At 32.9% G+C, this 15626-nt stretch overlaps 3 non-coding genes across 3 annotated transcripts; 2 read left to right on the top strand and 1 right to left on the bottom strand.

Moving 5' to 3' along the window:
* The first annotated feature begins 8537 nt into the window (after nucleotides 1–8537).
* Nucleotides 8538–8609, top strand: Trnaq-uug. Its single transcript has one exon. It is a non-coding gene; the product is annotated as a tRNA-Gln (tRNA).
* A 1103-nt stretch (nucleotides 8610–9712) lies between these two features.
* Trnaq-uug lies at nucleotides 9713–9784 on the bottom strand. Its single transcript has one exon. It is a non-coding gene; the product is annotated as a tRNA-Gln (tRNA).
* A 2804-nt stretch (nucleotides 9785–12588) lies between these two features.
* Nucleotides 12589–12660, top strand: Trnaq-uug. Its single transcript has one exon. It is a non-coding gene; the product is annotated as a tRNA-Gln (tRNA).
* Nucleotides 12661–15626: the final 2966 nt, after the last annotated feature.

The raw sequence follows: 15626 nt of genomic DNA, 5'->3' as shown, positions 1-15626 counted from the left end.
TATTGAATAAAGTTCTATATTTAAATTACCAACAGTAAGCAATTACGGATGTCAGTATAAAGAATAACTTTTTTGAATATAGAACACGGGCGTGCCTTGCGCGTCCCAATATGTTATTGACGACCATATTATATGCATGCTTCAGTAAAATAGGTATTGGAGTGAAGATATGCAAACATGTAATAAAGTGAGGCATAGTCCTAACGTCTAACATAAACATAGTAGTCACCTTTACGAGACTTCAGTCAAATACTTACGTTATACGATTATTTTGCTATACTAACGATTAGTAATATCTTGAATTATTGCTACAAAGATTTCTGTAGTTTTCACATAATTTGAAATTAGTCTTAATTAACTCCTGTGGAAACCTTGTTAGCAAATCATTTTAAATAACTAGAGATTTTAATAAAAATTAACACTCAGACGCGACTCATTAAGATAAAAAGTAAAATAGTTAAACGCGCTTTGATCTGAATTTACTGTACTTATTATATATTTCGTGGTCTATTTAACCCAACCTAATATTATGTTGCCCTGCACACTCGTATTAAAACATAAAAATCAAACTGTAAAAAAAAATGCAAATCTAAACCATTGTCGATCCACTTGAAAACACAAAAACTACACAGTCCTTTAGGATTAGTTCAACTACAAACACACACATAAGATTTGCTTAAATAAGATACAAAGTACCTTTTTCCTTAAATAATCGTATTATAAATCGTGTCGTAAGCGTGTTATATAAAAAAGCTCCTATACGCGATACCCGTTCGATAATTATCGTCTATACATTGACGACACCCTCGAGTGTCGTACGACATGCATACGAATTTAATACACATGTAAATTTGGTTTTATTTTCCCGAACGAAACGACGACCATTACTAGAATTGCCATTTGATGTCTCAAGTTAGGCGGAAATGGTTATTGGAAAATTTATTCACTACTTATAGTCTGTGGTAAGTGAATATTTTTTAAAGAGGGAAATAACTTTTCAACTAACATGAAAGACGGTCTATTAATTCTAGTACAATGTAACATAGAGATTTGATCTTGAATATAGTTTTTGAGAGACTTTCACAGAAACCGCCACAAAAATATCAAAAGTAACATTGAACTAATTAAGTTATGCATGATTTGATCTTGGAACATGGTACGCGATTCAAATAAAATGGGCATCAAACCTACGACCTCAGGGAGTCGCTGAAGCCAACACTTTTTAATCGCTAAACCTACAAGAAACATTAATAAATAATAGTTTAAAAAAACTAAAAAAACACGCTTTTAAAGCATCAAACTAAAAAGTAGAAAATAATTCCTAATTTAGGCTGAAAATGGTAATGAAAAAAAAATACTGGTATTATTGTGAAAAAGCGTGGGGCGCTCTGTGCCATATTTTTCGTCTATCGAGCAACTATTATTTATTTTTTAGTTTATTTTTTTTATTTTTTTTTTCGGATTATTGCATTGTCATCGATCTTTGACAGGTGCGCAAAATTTGAATTAAATCTGTCCGTTTAAAGTGGGTCAAAATCGAGTCCGAAGGAGTCGGTTACATACATACATACATACATACAGGTGAAGCTAATATAAAGCGTGTAAAAATATTGTCTATTGTAAATTGACTTTATTTTCTGTGGTTCGCGTGCTTACACCCATCTCGTACAAGGCTAACGAAGATTCACTGGTAATTATCCTTTTGGCACATTGATTTGTTGCCTGTTACATTATCCTTGGATTTACGATTTTAACAAAATGCCTGTGGTTTTTTTCTTAGCCAATACTATGATTGGATCTATGGTTTCTTAGTGATGCTAGGGTAGATCTATATCGCGTCGCTAGAACACGTTTTTATTAGCTTTTATTTGAAAATGATGTGTATTTCTTATGCAATATTGCTCATTGTTTTTGGGTGGGAATTATAAATAAATTTCACACAATACCACAAATAAGAATTTATAATCATTCTATCCAAAATTGATTAACATCCTTTACTTTTACTATATATAATGCAATTATCCATCACTGTAACCGTTTTACAATTCAAACAATCTACTACTAAAGTTAATAATAAGCTACGCATAACTTCTATCAACAAAATTCACACCACAATTTACCTCACTTCATTTACTAAAGTCAAACAATGTGCGAAAATTATTCTTTATCCTGCACTCCGTATTAACATTACATTGTAACAGGATTTAATCTATTAATATAGTATACAATTTTGTTACCATGGTTACATAGAAAAGCGATTGTAACCATAAGAAAGACAGTACTATTACTATTCGACGTTATAACAACACTGCATGTCTAAATTATGTATAAAATGATAAGAAATCACAATAACGAACATTGCATGTACAAAGGCGATTGCGTTTGATCCCAGAGGAGGTACTTATCAATTATTCCAGCTAACTGCCTGACTCCACACGGAAACTTACCGTCGCTATATGTTTCAATTTGCACTCGATAATGGGGCATTAAGTTAATTATGCATTTATCTAACTTCAAGACGGAGTTAATAGTTCTATATCATTTATCACGAGAACTTTGTCTGAACCGCTAAATTAAATTCGACATAACAATTTTGAAAAGTAGAAATGTCGTGTGTTTTATTATGCTTAACCTTTTAGCCTCGATTTTGGGAAATATAAAATTTTATGTGCCAAATAAAAAAATAACCCGTCCAGATATATCACAGTACGAAGCTATAAAAGTGCGACACGGAATATGAAATAGGCAAGGGTATGATTGATTTGTACATGATGTCGTATAAAATATGGATGGGGTGTCATAAAAGTGTCTTGAATTTGACCATTGAGGCACAGCATAATTCCGCACCACCTTGATTCTCAGGGGTAAATATCCTTTCAAGGTATTGAATTTTTTACCGATTCTAAAGTTGTTTGGCAAATATGTTAAGGATAACGTGGGTCCATGACAATTGGTCTATAAGGGTTGAATATATAATGTGCTGAAATATGAAAATTTAATGTTCGTTTCAAAAGATGGCGTCTCGAAAAATCGCGCAAGCATGTATTGTTCAGGTGATCAAGAAATTGTTAAACTAATAATACAGTTATTTTTCAATATATTGAATGATTTTGTACAGCTCGAGCATTAATTCAAGATTATTAATAATAAATATGTGTAATTGTGGCTGCGTAGTAAAATATTTAGCTTTTTTCATAACTGAAGATTTTTTTTTAATTTCCACCAGTTGGTAATTACAAGAAAGAAAAACGAAATAACAGATATATATCTCCAATCAATGACCTACTACGGGGTACCAATTCATTACATCAAATACTTCATTCAATAAAGCCATATCATAAAAGCTCATAATCTTCAGCAAATTGATTCCCATTTCATATTAGAATACTTTTGACGCATGTTATAGGGGATAAAATTTATCATCGTATCGCTTAGTATCAAATTGCCAGTCGTAAATGTACTAAGGTTTGTCATATTTATGACATATAAAACTGTATGTGATCGTATTTTTACTATAGTAATCACTTTATATATGAATATTAATAAAAGGATACCTTGAATAACGAAATAGGAACAATAATGCAAATGCAATGCAAACAATAATGGTAAAAAACTGATTAGATGATTTGGCCTATTCAATAGTTAAAAGAAATAAAACCATCGGGACTGATCACACAGATGTTGCCAGGTCACGGTGGATTCTCATCGTATCTTCATAGATTTAGAGTTAAGCAAAGTGCAGCCTGTCTTTGTAACATTACAGTTGAAGAGACGGTATAACATGTCCTTACTAACTGTCCTATTTTTTGAAATTAACGAAACAAGACAAACTTCTACGAAATAATTTAGAACCAAAGCTAAAAGACACCTTTCTGAAATTTGCTGTAAATAAAAAAAGAAAAAGTTGTTTACACAAAAAAAATACAATTCAGTGGCGCTACAACCTTTTTAGGTCTGTGCGTCAAATTTCTGTATCTGTTTTATGATCATTTGTCAATCTAATAGGCGCACATAGACAGAAAGTCTATTGGTATACAGCCGGAAATTTAACCTACGACCTCAGGGATGAGAGTCTCACGCTGAAGCCACTAGGCCTACACTGCTCGCTGTCAACTGTCATTTGTCAACCACTTGGTAACACGTATTTATTACGATAATAGTTGAGTTAATCAATATATACCTATATCTACAGAAAATTTTAAATCAATTACGCTTTCAGGATATTGAAGGGGCTTCCTCGCTTGGAGCATCTACGATAATTGGTTGTGCAGGTGTGGACTGTTTTTATGACAAGTAAGCAAGTTGTATCACTGGTGAGGCGCGTGGGGCATAACAGCATACTGGCGGTAATAGTTGGATGGCTAGATTTCCCTGACAGGTCATTGCAATTGCATGTGCCTACAAGGTAAAAATTCTGTGTGTGATTTAGTATGGGGTATTTGATGCCTTAAAACTAATCTAGTAAAATAGTATAAATATTTGTAGGTTATGCGAAAAATTACTACAAACTCCAAACCACAGTAGTTTTCAAATGTAATATTTTATCTCTATTGTATAAGTATTCTGTGCAATAAATATATAAAATTACTATTATACTATTTAAAACAATATTGTAAGTAATTAATTATTATTATTAAACTTCTTCAAGGGATATATGTATGTATCAAATCAAATCAAATCAAAATACGTTTATTCAATTTAGATGCTTCTTAGAGCATGCTTATGAATGTCAACAACGTTTACAAAATTCACGAAAGAGCAGGACTACGCCATCCGTTCGCAAAATTACCAGGAGGCCTTGTTCTGAGAAGAACGGGCAAGAAACTCAGCAAGTTTTGCCCTCCCTTTACATTACAATTATTCAAAGGAAAATGTCATAAACCACAACGTCATTAAAATTACATAAGTAAAAAAAAATTAAAATCTGTTCTGTGATTTACCACATTTACCATTACACACATATTCATACATAATTAGAACTATTGCCAAGCATTTTTATCTTCCAGGTAGTCATTGACTGTGTAGTAACCTTTACACATTTAGTTTTAGTTTTTTATTGTATACATTACGTGTTAAAGACACCCGTGTACACTAAGACCAATATTAAACCTACACTATACCACTATATAAAGCCTCTATGTACACCTAACATCCCTCTTTCAACGTCTTGATTTACATCAGTCACGTCGATTCGAGTATTACTTAATCTCAATTGAAATTCAAAAGACATCGCAACGAATCAATTACGGCGGAGTATTGAATACCCTCTTGATAGAAATGTTGAATTTGCGTGAATTGGAATGCGCCAATACGCGTACTTGTCTTGAATAAAACCTCTTTGAATTTATGTGTGACAGCTGTCAGTACAAATATTTAACTAAAACTTTTTGATTTTATTATGTATTAGTGAGTAAGATAAACTTTTATGGTTGACGTTCAAAATTGGATAGGCTTTTGAAAAAACTATTACTAAAACTAATTAGAAATCATTGAACTTGAAGTTCTTGAAAGGACCTTGAGTGGTAACTTTTTTATAGTATAGGGGGTAGTCGAGCCTACGGGCTACGGGGTTCCCAAAAAAGGCAGTCATCAGCCCATCGACACTCATTTTAGTCGGTGCGTTTCCGGCCTTTGAGGAAAGGAGTAAACTCTTCCTTTAAATAATTGGAGGTCGTACCTCCTAGGGATCGATTCCACAGTTCGCAAAAGAAAATGTCTTATGAAGCGGAGCGTGGAGGACCAGCCTTCAAGGATGTATGTATGTACGACATTGACTTTTACATATCCATCAGTGCACAGCCGATGTCCAAACGCACGATCTTAGAGTTGAATAGCACTTTTAAACCATGCTAATATTGGTTATGTATACATTATAAAATAAAAATAAAAATGGCGCACCTAGCAGCCTGGAAATGATGTTGATTTAACACGTAGCAGCGGAGTGCTATTATGTAAATATCGAGATTACGATGTCTCGGCAACGGGATATTTTAATGGCTTCGGCTCCTTGATGCGATTGGACCGGGCGCGTAACTCAATACGCATCTTGGACGCCCTGAGAGAACGCTAGTGGTGTTCGTTTATCGTTATAACAAACGTAGGTGTGCAAAACTCAATAAATAGGTACTCTCTTTATATACAACACAACATTTAATTAATAAACCTATATATATGATAAAGATCTGAAACTCGCTATTTATTAAAATATTATCTGTCTCAAATGCCAGAAAGTTCCGTCTACTCGTAGTAGCTAATTATTCGTTTCACAATTCGTCTGTTAGCCGTGATAACTATATTAGCAAAACAGCAAATTAGGATTTTAAAATTATATTTATTTATATTAACACGAAATTAGATATAAAAATAGAAAAAAAATGATTACTATGATTTATTTTCTAAAAAAAAATATATAAGTAATAGGGTTAAGTTTACATTGTTCTTTTGCAAGAAATAAAAAGGCTTTTTATTTATATATTAACACGCCTTTCTCACAAAACGGTAGGTGTGTGCGATTTGTATTAACATATTTTAAAAGTACATTAGTTGTTTTAGGTATAATATAAAAATAAATTCAGCAGCAATATTTTAAAAGTAAAAATTGTCTTGGTTCCATCGAGATTTAAACTCGGAAATGTCGATAAAAAGTAACATCACTACACTCTCGAAAACTCTAAACGGATTCACCGTCTCAACTAAGCGACAGTTTTAAAGTAACTCCTCCCCTAACTCGATTCTGATGCTGGAATGGTTCTATCTTTATGTAAATGTCGCCAAGATAAGTTTTCCAAATGTAAATTACTTTGTCTTCGTATTCGTGTATCGATAGGGGTAGCTCGGGAATTTCATTTTACTCCGCGTGACGCGCTTTTTAATGCGATCTGTTTGGAATATTTACGAATGGGTTCGTGTGAGCTTCTTTGAAGCTTTTGAACACGTAAAGTCAAAGCCCAATGTTCGGTAACTTTAAAGTCAGGATGACTTTTCTTATTGTCATTTTTACTTTTTGTTTTTATAGTTTTACGCAGTTACAGTACCAATTTTCTATTCATTGATAATACATTAAATATGCCATTAGTAATACGTAATATTATTTTCTTAGATAGCAGAGCTTACTTGTGCTTTCCTAACGAGAAGGTAACGCAGTACAGTGAGGGGATGCTGCCATCATAATAGGTACACTGCCGCAGGAACCAAACTTTTTATAATATTTTTTATTTATTATTATTACTATGTTAAGGTTTTAATATATTACATAACAATGTGAATATTTTTTTCTAGTTCTAAGTGTAATTTAAAACTAATGTACTGAAATAAATACAAGGAAACCAAACTAAAACATAGGTACTAAGTAAGTAGTTTGTAAAACCTAGAACCTTCCTTTCACTTCAACCCAAGTGCACTCATATTTGGCAAAAGATCACGTCGCCAAGCTTTTACCGTGTACAAATGGGTGCAGGCATTTCTATGTACCAATCTTATCTATATACCCTAATTCCCGCCTTATAGCTTAGCAATAAAGCCTATATTCCGATAGAGACAAGCGAACCTCTGCTAAGAAGACACGGATGTTATTTTGAGTGGAATAAGAATTTCTATAACATTGTAATGTTTGGATATTTTTACTCGCTACAATTGATTTTAGACTTTAGAGTATATTGTGTTTACAGTTGATTTTCCCGTGTAGCATTTAAAGTGCCGAAATTGGCGACAGGGTGAACTCTGAATAAATTTGACGGCGCCACAAACGTTGTGGAAGGGTTCGTATTGGAAAGTGATAGTGCGTTGAAATTGGTCGCGACTGCTAGATTAAAGCATTCAAATCGAATTGAGTTTCGTATGATTGTATGGGTTTGATGTATTGGGTTTTTGCCGTCACACTTATTATTGCCTTGAATTATTTCTTAACCTGCGCTTTATGATGCCGCTTCTGCCTCTTTATTACTATAACACTTGAACAAATACAAAGATATATGGGTATTCTAATATATGTTTTTTAAATACAGAACTGGAAACCTCTGCTCACACAGTTTTTGACTGTATGTTAACTATTTCTTTTTATAAAGCATAAAATACAGATATTAATTTTGAATTTTTAAATAAATTTGGTCCTAAAAAGTAAAAACCTAGCAAATGAGCGCGCTTGCGCAATATCCGGCGGTGCCACAGATTATAATATGTATGTACAATGATTCGTGGAACCTGTTTGGTATAACCAAAAAATAAAATTTAACTTTCTTTAGTAAGTTTCTTGGACTTTATTTACCAAGTATTGTAATGTAGTTCAATGTATGTAGATCGGTAGAGCCGTTTTGTATTTACAACATTGCTTGAACCTTTTGTAAAATACGCAAAAAAAAAAAAAAATTATTTTCTTATGAAAAAAAAGGTTATATTTCAAATTTACGTCGAAGTTCGAAATTTGAATTTGACGATAATATATGAAATAATGAAAATTTTTCTCCGTAACACTTGTTCATACATAATAGAATGAAACAGACAAATCTATTGGATTTATTACTTTCTATTAATAAGTCATCGGTTCCATGGTGTAATGGTTAGCACTCTGGACTTTGAATCCAGCGATCCGAGTTCAAATCTCGGTGGAACCTGATTTTTGAAATACATAATATGATGTAAGTAATCCAGTCTAGACATTAACAATTTGTATTGAAATATTTTTTCTGTCGTTACATTTTATTATTATAACTTGTATGTTATACTATTATTTATATATTATTGATGAGTAAAACAATTTTATGTCTTTGCTTTGAAGTACATATATTATATATATATAAATGTTAAGTTGGGGTGTGTACGCTTCAAAAACTCAAAAAGTTCTGCACCGATCGAGCTGAAATTTTAGCATGATATATAATCCGCATCGAGGATTTTTTTTTATTTTTTTTTTGCATCAGTCACATATCCGCGACCGCGAAAAAACAGTTCTTTTAACGATCAGCTGTGTACCAGTGACCACGCCATCTTCCGGAGGCGAGGAAAACACTCGCTGACAACCAATAGGCAATAGTAATGGCGCAGTAACATGAGAAAATATTAAAATCAGCCAAAACTCTGCAACGGCTTGCAGTTAAGAAATTAATGAATATCGTAGGGGAAGCAACGATTTTAACGAGGCCTTTCAAAGGTGAAGATGTCTTCATTCCTCGAATACCCATGATCCCGACCGATACATTTCAATTTAAAAGATTGCAATTCCCAATTCGATTGGCATCACAATAAATAAAGCTCAAGGTCAATCTTTTGAATTGTGTGGTTTAGATTTAGATGCGGATTGCTTTTCACGTGTTCCCAAGTCGGCAAACCAGATAGTCTTTATATCTACGCAGACAGTGGAAAAACAAAAAATATTGTATATCCACAAGTATTGCAGAATTAAACTTAGGTATATGAAGTGTATTCTTTGTTTTGTTTCTCATTTCTCAACCATTCAATCACAATTTCAAAAAATCACAGCGAATCATGGCAGGGTATAGCTAGTGTTATATTATTTTATATTATATGTTTTGCAAATACATATATAAATAGAATATTCGCAATTAAATAAGTGACAATAGTGATAGTAAAACTATTATCGTCAAATCACACGTAGTCACAAAATTAAACAATTATGAAAAAATATTTATAAACGAAAAAAATAATAAAATCAGTGTACTAAACAAAAACAAAACAAAAAACTGCTATAATAAAAATCAGGTTCCACCGAGATTTGAACTCGGATCGCTGGATTCAAAGTCCAGAGTGCTAACCATTACACCATGGAACCGTGTGAGTATATCTCAAATTTAAAGTAACATTGCTATTCACATGACGTTATCAGGTCATGAACCCAAGGCTAGTGAAAGGAAGACGTATCTAATGTCAATAGTCAATAAACGAGAAATATCAACAACTTTAGTTCTTCGTTTCTTTACATATATTTGAATATTATTTTTGATACGTCAATCCAATAGCTGTGTTTTACAAATTATTAAATACTAACGATAAAAAATAAAACGTCTGCGAAAAAAAATTGTATTTAAAATTAGTTGTACCTGTGACCCACCTGGGGTGTTGAAACAACATCAAGTGTTACGTCATCGGGTCATCTCAAATATCTCTGCTAATCCTACAAAAATGTGTGTTGGCTATTGTCTAAAACTAAATACTTAGTAAAGAAGCTAAAGAATTATTCTTAGCAAGTAAATTTCTGACACTTAGGGTCGATTCGACTAAACAAGAGTAAATCTTAATCTTAGAATAAATCGTCAGTTAATCGAGAGTAAATCAATTTTACGTTTTACCAACTAGAAATTCTAAGAATAGTGGGCTTATTCGGGAATTGCTACTATACCGCCGTTTCGCACGGAATAACAGCTATTCCTAGAATAATTTAATGGCGTCAGTCAGTCCAATCAGCTGATTTCAGTCATTTCACAAATATGTATTCTGTGTTTTAATTTCAAGTCAACGCAACGCACTAAATTAATAGTCTAGCATTGTATAATGAATAGTTTAAACAATTTATTATTTATTTATTTGTTTTTAGATTTTTTATTTTCTATAATATTAGAATGAAATTCAACTGGGCTCAACAGAAGTTCCTTTTTAGACGAAAGCCTCAAACAAACAAGAAATAAAAACTTTTTGTTGTCGTTTGACACCTGTTAAAAGCTACTTTTTCACACTATAATACGGCAAAATCGAGTTGACATGATGTATGCTCTTACACTGTCCCGTTGTAGAACAACATTAATTTGCCGAGTTTTATTTTCGTTCACCATTCTCTTGCTATTCGCGTATTGTAATTCCTAGCACAATTATACTATCGATTACGTGGACAAACGACTATGGATTTACTCGAGATTAAAATCATGGAATAGATTAGGTATAGTTAATTCTTGGTATAGTTACTCGTGTATAAATTGAAGTTTGGTCGAATCGACCCTTAGAAGGTTATTTAAGTACGAAGTTAATAATGAGATGGTTCCTGAAAATTTGCCTTGGCGTACTGGTTGCAATATTAAAAATATCGATTACATATTTCTTTTCTATATATAGCGGAAACGTCATGTACACACGTCTTAAATACAAAAAAAAATACTAATTGTAAATCCATTCTCGGATCTACTTAAACAAAAAAATTTTATCAAATTCTGTCTAGCCGTTTACAAGTTTAATTACAATCTCACGCTTAGAAAATTTATGAAGAGATTCTCTTAATATTGGATTTTTGACAATTATCCAACAATATATAATCTAAGTTAATTTATGAGTTTTTATTCAGTTTAAATAGGTTCCTAAATCCCTATTTACTCCTGTAAAATGTTGCAATTTTCATAGTTTTACAAGTCGCCTGTGCCGGTCTTTGAAGAATTGGTACTCTCTTTCCTTGAAGGCCCATAAGTCGATTTGGTTCAGAAATACTTGTGGGTAGCTGGTTCCACATAGCGGTAATGCGCTCAAAACGCTCAGTTGTGAAAACAATCTTACTAATTATGGTAATAATTTACAAATCTGGTTGAACAAATCAGGAAATATTGGTTCCAATAGAAAAATTGTGTTGGATTGTAATCACAAGTCCGCCGCGGACACGCGAAGCGCAAGAAGCGATAAAGTGACGGCTAAAACTGCGGGCACACAAAGAGAACAGCAAAAAATAATTAAAAAAAACCGAAATCCAGTAAATCTCAATCTCTAGAGGCCACGCAATCATCGTGTGCTCAATTATTCACAATACTGATTGTGTCCGAGACGCACGTGGAAGCCCCTGCATTATATATGAGTGGCCATCCCGATGCCGCCAGGGATGGACTATATCCCTAATATTACTTGTACTGCGTGACACATCCGTACTTGCGTGTGTTTTGTAATTGCGTTTCTACCGAAATAAAACAATTGACTATCAGGATACAAACTTGACTATCAATTATTCTAGACTAGGCATTGGTTAAAGAATAACCGGAGTACCTGATGTCATACATTATAATAAATAATAAAAAAATATTAGAGTACTACATAATTAGGATTACATTAAGTCATTATGTGTAACATTAGTACACGACCTCAGACGGAGTGAAGGCATTCTTCAAATTCTTTATTGTTCCACTTGCCTCTCATCCTTACCACCATTTTTCAATCCATCCCCGCTATCCCCTTTCTTTCATCTGCCATAAATGACTTACCTTAATAATAAAGCCTTTTATTATATTTACAATATTAGCTCTTATTCTAATGATATTATATCTGTACCAGCTCCTTATCCGCTTGACTCCCCCACTCTTACTGTTTATATTTATTAATAATAACTCTATACCAATAAATTCGGTGAATATGGCGAAAAAATGGTCAGGGGTCAAAAAGGCCCACAGAAAATATATAAAAAAACCGGTTTGAATGTTTGTTTTGTTTTGACTATAAACACAGTTATTATAGTTACTAAGTTCAGGTTGAACAACAAGTCAAGAAGGAATTATTGGCGAGAAGATATAACAAGTAATTAATATTAACCATATCCTCTCATGTTACACAACTGTGTCAATATGAAATTGGACAAGTTTTGGTTTAATACTTTTACTTGACTCTATCAGCGGTTCCATGGTGTAATGGTTAGCACTCTGGACTTTGAATCCAGCGATCCGAGTTCAAATCTCGGTGGAACCTATATTTTATATATTTTAAAATAATTTAATAGTGATCCTATAAGAGATTAATACAATACAAAAGATAATTTTATTTTTGTCGTGAATTCGTCCCTGTGATGCGTGATAACAGGCGTTTAGCGTGAAGGCCCAAGAGACAAAAGGTCCAGCTTTATTTCCAAATCTATTTTTGTGTCTTACACAGAGAAGCTGTAATCAAATAGTTTACTATGTGATAGAATATTATATGAGAGAGGCTTTGGACTATAAAATCTTTAGTCTCTTCGTGACTCATGTTTAGGCACAAAAAGAAATTCTTTTGTGTGTTTATGAACTAATCTTCGAAATATATATTTTAATAGCTGCCCCCGCGAACTACGTTTCTCCTTAATGTGATTTTACTTAGCCTACCTTTTTAGTACATACCAACATTTCTCTATATAAACCTCAGAGTTCAAGTCGTAAGATATCAATTCAAATAAAAAGTTCAATTAAAAATCAGGAGTTGGTGATATAAGACTGAAAATTTAGGGTTGTATGTATTTTTTAATGCCACATAATAAAAAAAAAATATAAAAAAAAACTAAATTTGGTATGGACACCCCTTATCACTTAGGGGTTTGAAGATTCACTGATTCTCAGACTAACTGAATATGCATAAAAAAATTCATAAGAATCGGTCGAGCCGTTTCGGAGGAGTATGGAAATGAACTCTGTGACACGAGAATTTTATATACATATGTATATAGAGATTAAAAACTATATCGCTGGTTTTCTTTCTCTCTCTGGCCGAGTCATGTCTAAGAATCGTACTTAGCTACTGGTATACTGTATAGTAAGATCTGGCGATTTGATATTTTCCACCTCACCAAAGAGGATGTGAGAAAATATTTGAAGAGGCGAGAAGACTTTGACTTTGTTTAGCATTAACAATCTTCGAAATATTAAGTATTAATTGTCGTTTGTTTAATGTTAAATTTCAGTTTTCTTTATTTTTACTGTGTTTTTGTGTATTAATGTAAATACTTATGTTTTCTGTTTCATATATATTATTTATCTAAGTAAACTGTTTTGACTTTGTATAATATCTAGGTGTTCTTTTCATAATATATATGTTAGATGTAAGATTACTTATAAATAAATTTCGGTCTTGCGCTTCCTTTACAACTGTGAAGATTTTTGAGGATGACGAGTCTTTGAATTGTTCAGTCCATCTCGTTGGCGAACCTCCACGCGATTTCATGCCTTCACTGTTGCCAATCACAATGAGCTTCTCTAGGTTCACGTCGCCCAGTAGGTACATTAATTTAATCCTTTTATTTATTTACACATTGAACTTATACGTTATTAATTAACAACAAATTCTTCAAGAAAATATGACAACAATTTTTATACAGATACACATACACATCAATTATAAACACATAAGCAAGCTAGAAAGGGAAAACATTAAACAAGCAACCACAAAGTAAAATTACAACAGGCAACTTAAGTTTGGCTTAAACAAAGTCTAAGTTCAATCTGAGCGTTATACAGCCGAAACTTGTAACCTTTGAAGATTCAGGATTCTTAGCGCTAAGTGTCACTCCCGCATGTCAAAATGTCTTACGACATTTAGGACAGATTTGAAAATATGTTGGCGACTTTCATTATATGTTCAGTGGTCGTTTTTAGGTATTCCTTTAATAAAACATCAGAGCTTACTAAAGCTCTTAATTTTATTCTAAAACGAATAAAATAAAATAAAATAAAATAAAATATGTTTATTATGGAACGTAAGATACATGTATCACTTATTCCACGTCATTAAATTTGAAGGCATCCCTACTCATCGGCAAAGAAGACAGAGGGTGTAGGCCGAGAGAAAAAGCCGGCGTAAAAAACTCTCGGTACTCTTTTAAAACAGCAAATCATCAAACAACACTTATTTATAACAAATATCGCAAATTAATTAGAAGTAGCCTGTCTAGCACTAGTCCCAGGCCCTTTTATCAATTAGATAATCGTTGACTTTATAGTAAGCCTTTTTACACAGCTTTTCTTTAATACATTTCTTAAATTTATTGAAAGGCAGTGATAAAAGAGCTTCTGGGATTTTATTAAAGAAGAGTATCCCTTTCCCCAAAAAAGAATTACTAACTTTAGATAGTCTAGTAAGGGGAAATTGCAGCCTGCGTTTGTTCCGTGTATTAACATTGTGCGTATGTTCTATTCTAGTAAACTTATCACTATTTTTGTATACATACATAATATTTTCATAAATATATTGCGAGGGAAAGGTAAGTATATTAATTTCCTTGAATTTATCTCTAAGAGATTCCCTACATTTTAAATTATAGATTGCACGAATAGCCCTCTTCTGCAGGATGAAAATAGTTTCGACGTCAGCAGCATGACCCCATAATAATAAGCCATAAGTCATTAAGCTATGAAAGTAACTAAAATAAACAAGTCTAGCTGTATCGACATCAGTTAGAGAGCGAATTTTTTTAACCGCGTAGGCTGCAGAACTAAGTCTCTTCGCCAATCCGTTAATATGAGGGGACCACTGAAGTTTTGAATCCATGGTGATTCCGAGAAATACAGTTGTATCATCCAGATTCAATTCCTCACCGTTTATAATTGGTCTAGTATCCATAATCCTTGAATTTTTTGCACAAAATTTAATGCATTTTGTCTTTTTTGCATTAAGTAGAAGGTTATTCATACTAAACCAATGGACAATCGAAGACAGAGCATTGTTCACATCGTCAAAATTTGTTATTTGTCGTTTGATTTTAAAAATCAAGGACGTGTCATCAGCAAACAAAACTATCTGATGTTTTCTCTCTACTACGGCCAAGAATTGAGCCCTGTGGTACCCCCATATCTACTGCCGACCCAGAGGACCTCTTACCATTCACTTCAACCTTCTGAGTTCTTCCGTGTAAATAGGAAGTCAGAAGATTCAGTGCGGTATTCTTGATGCCATAATGGCGGAGTTTCCCG

Source organism: Pieris napi, chromosome 7 (genome assembly GCF_905475465.1).
Source record: "Pieris napi chromosome 7, ilPieNapi1.2, whole genome shotgun sequence".
NCBI classification, from domain to species: domain Eukaryota; kingdom Metazoa; phylum Arthropoda; class Insecta; order Lepidoptera; family Pieridae; genus Pieris; species Pieris napi.
This window is presented reverse-complemented; position numbering and strand designations above follow the sequence as displayed.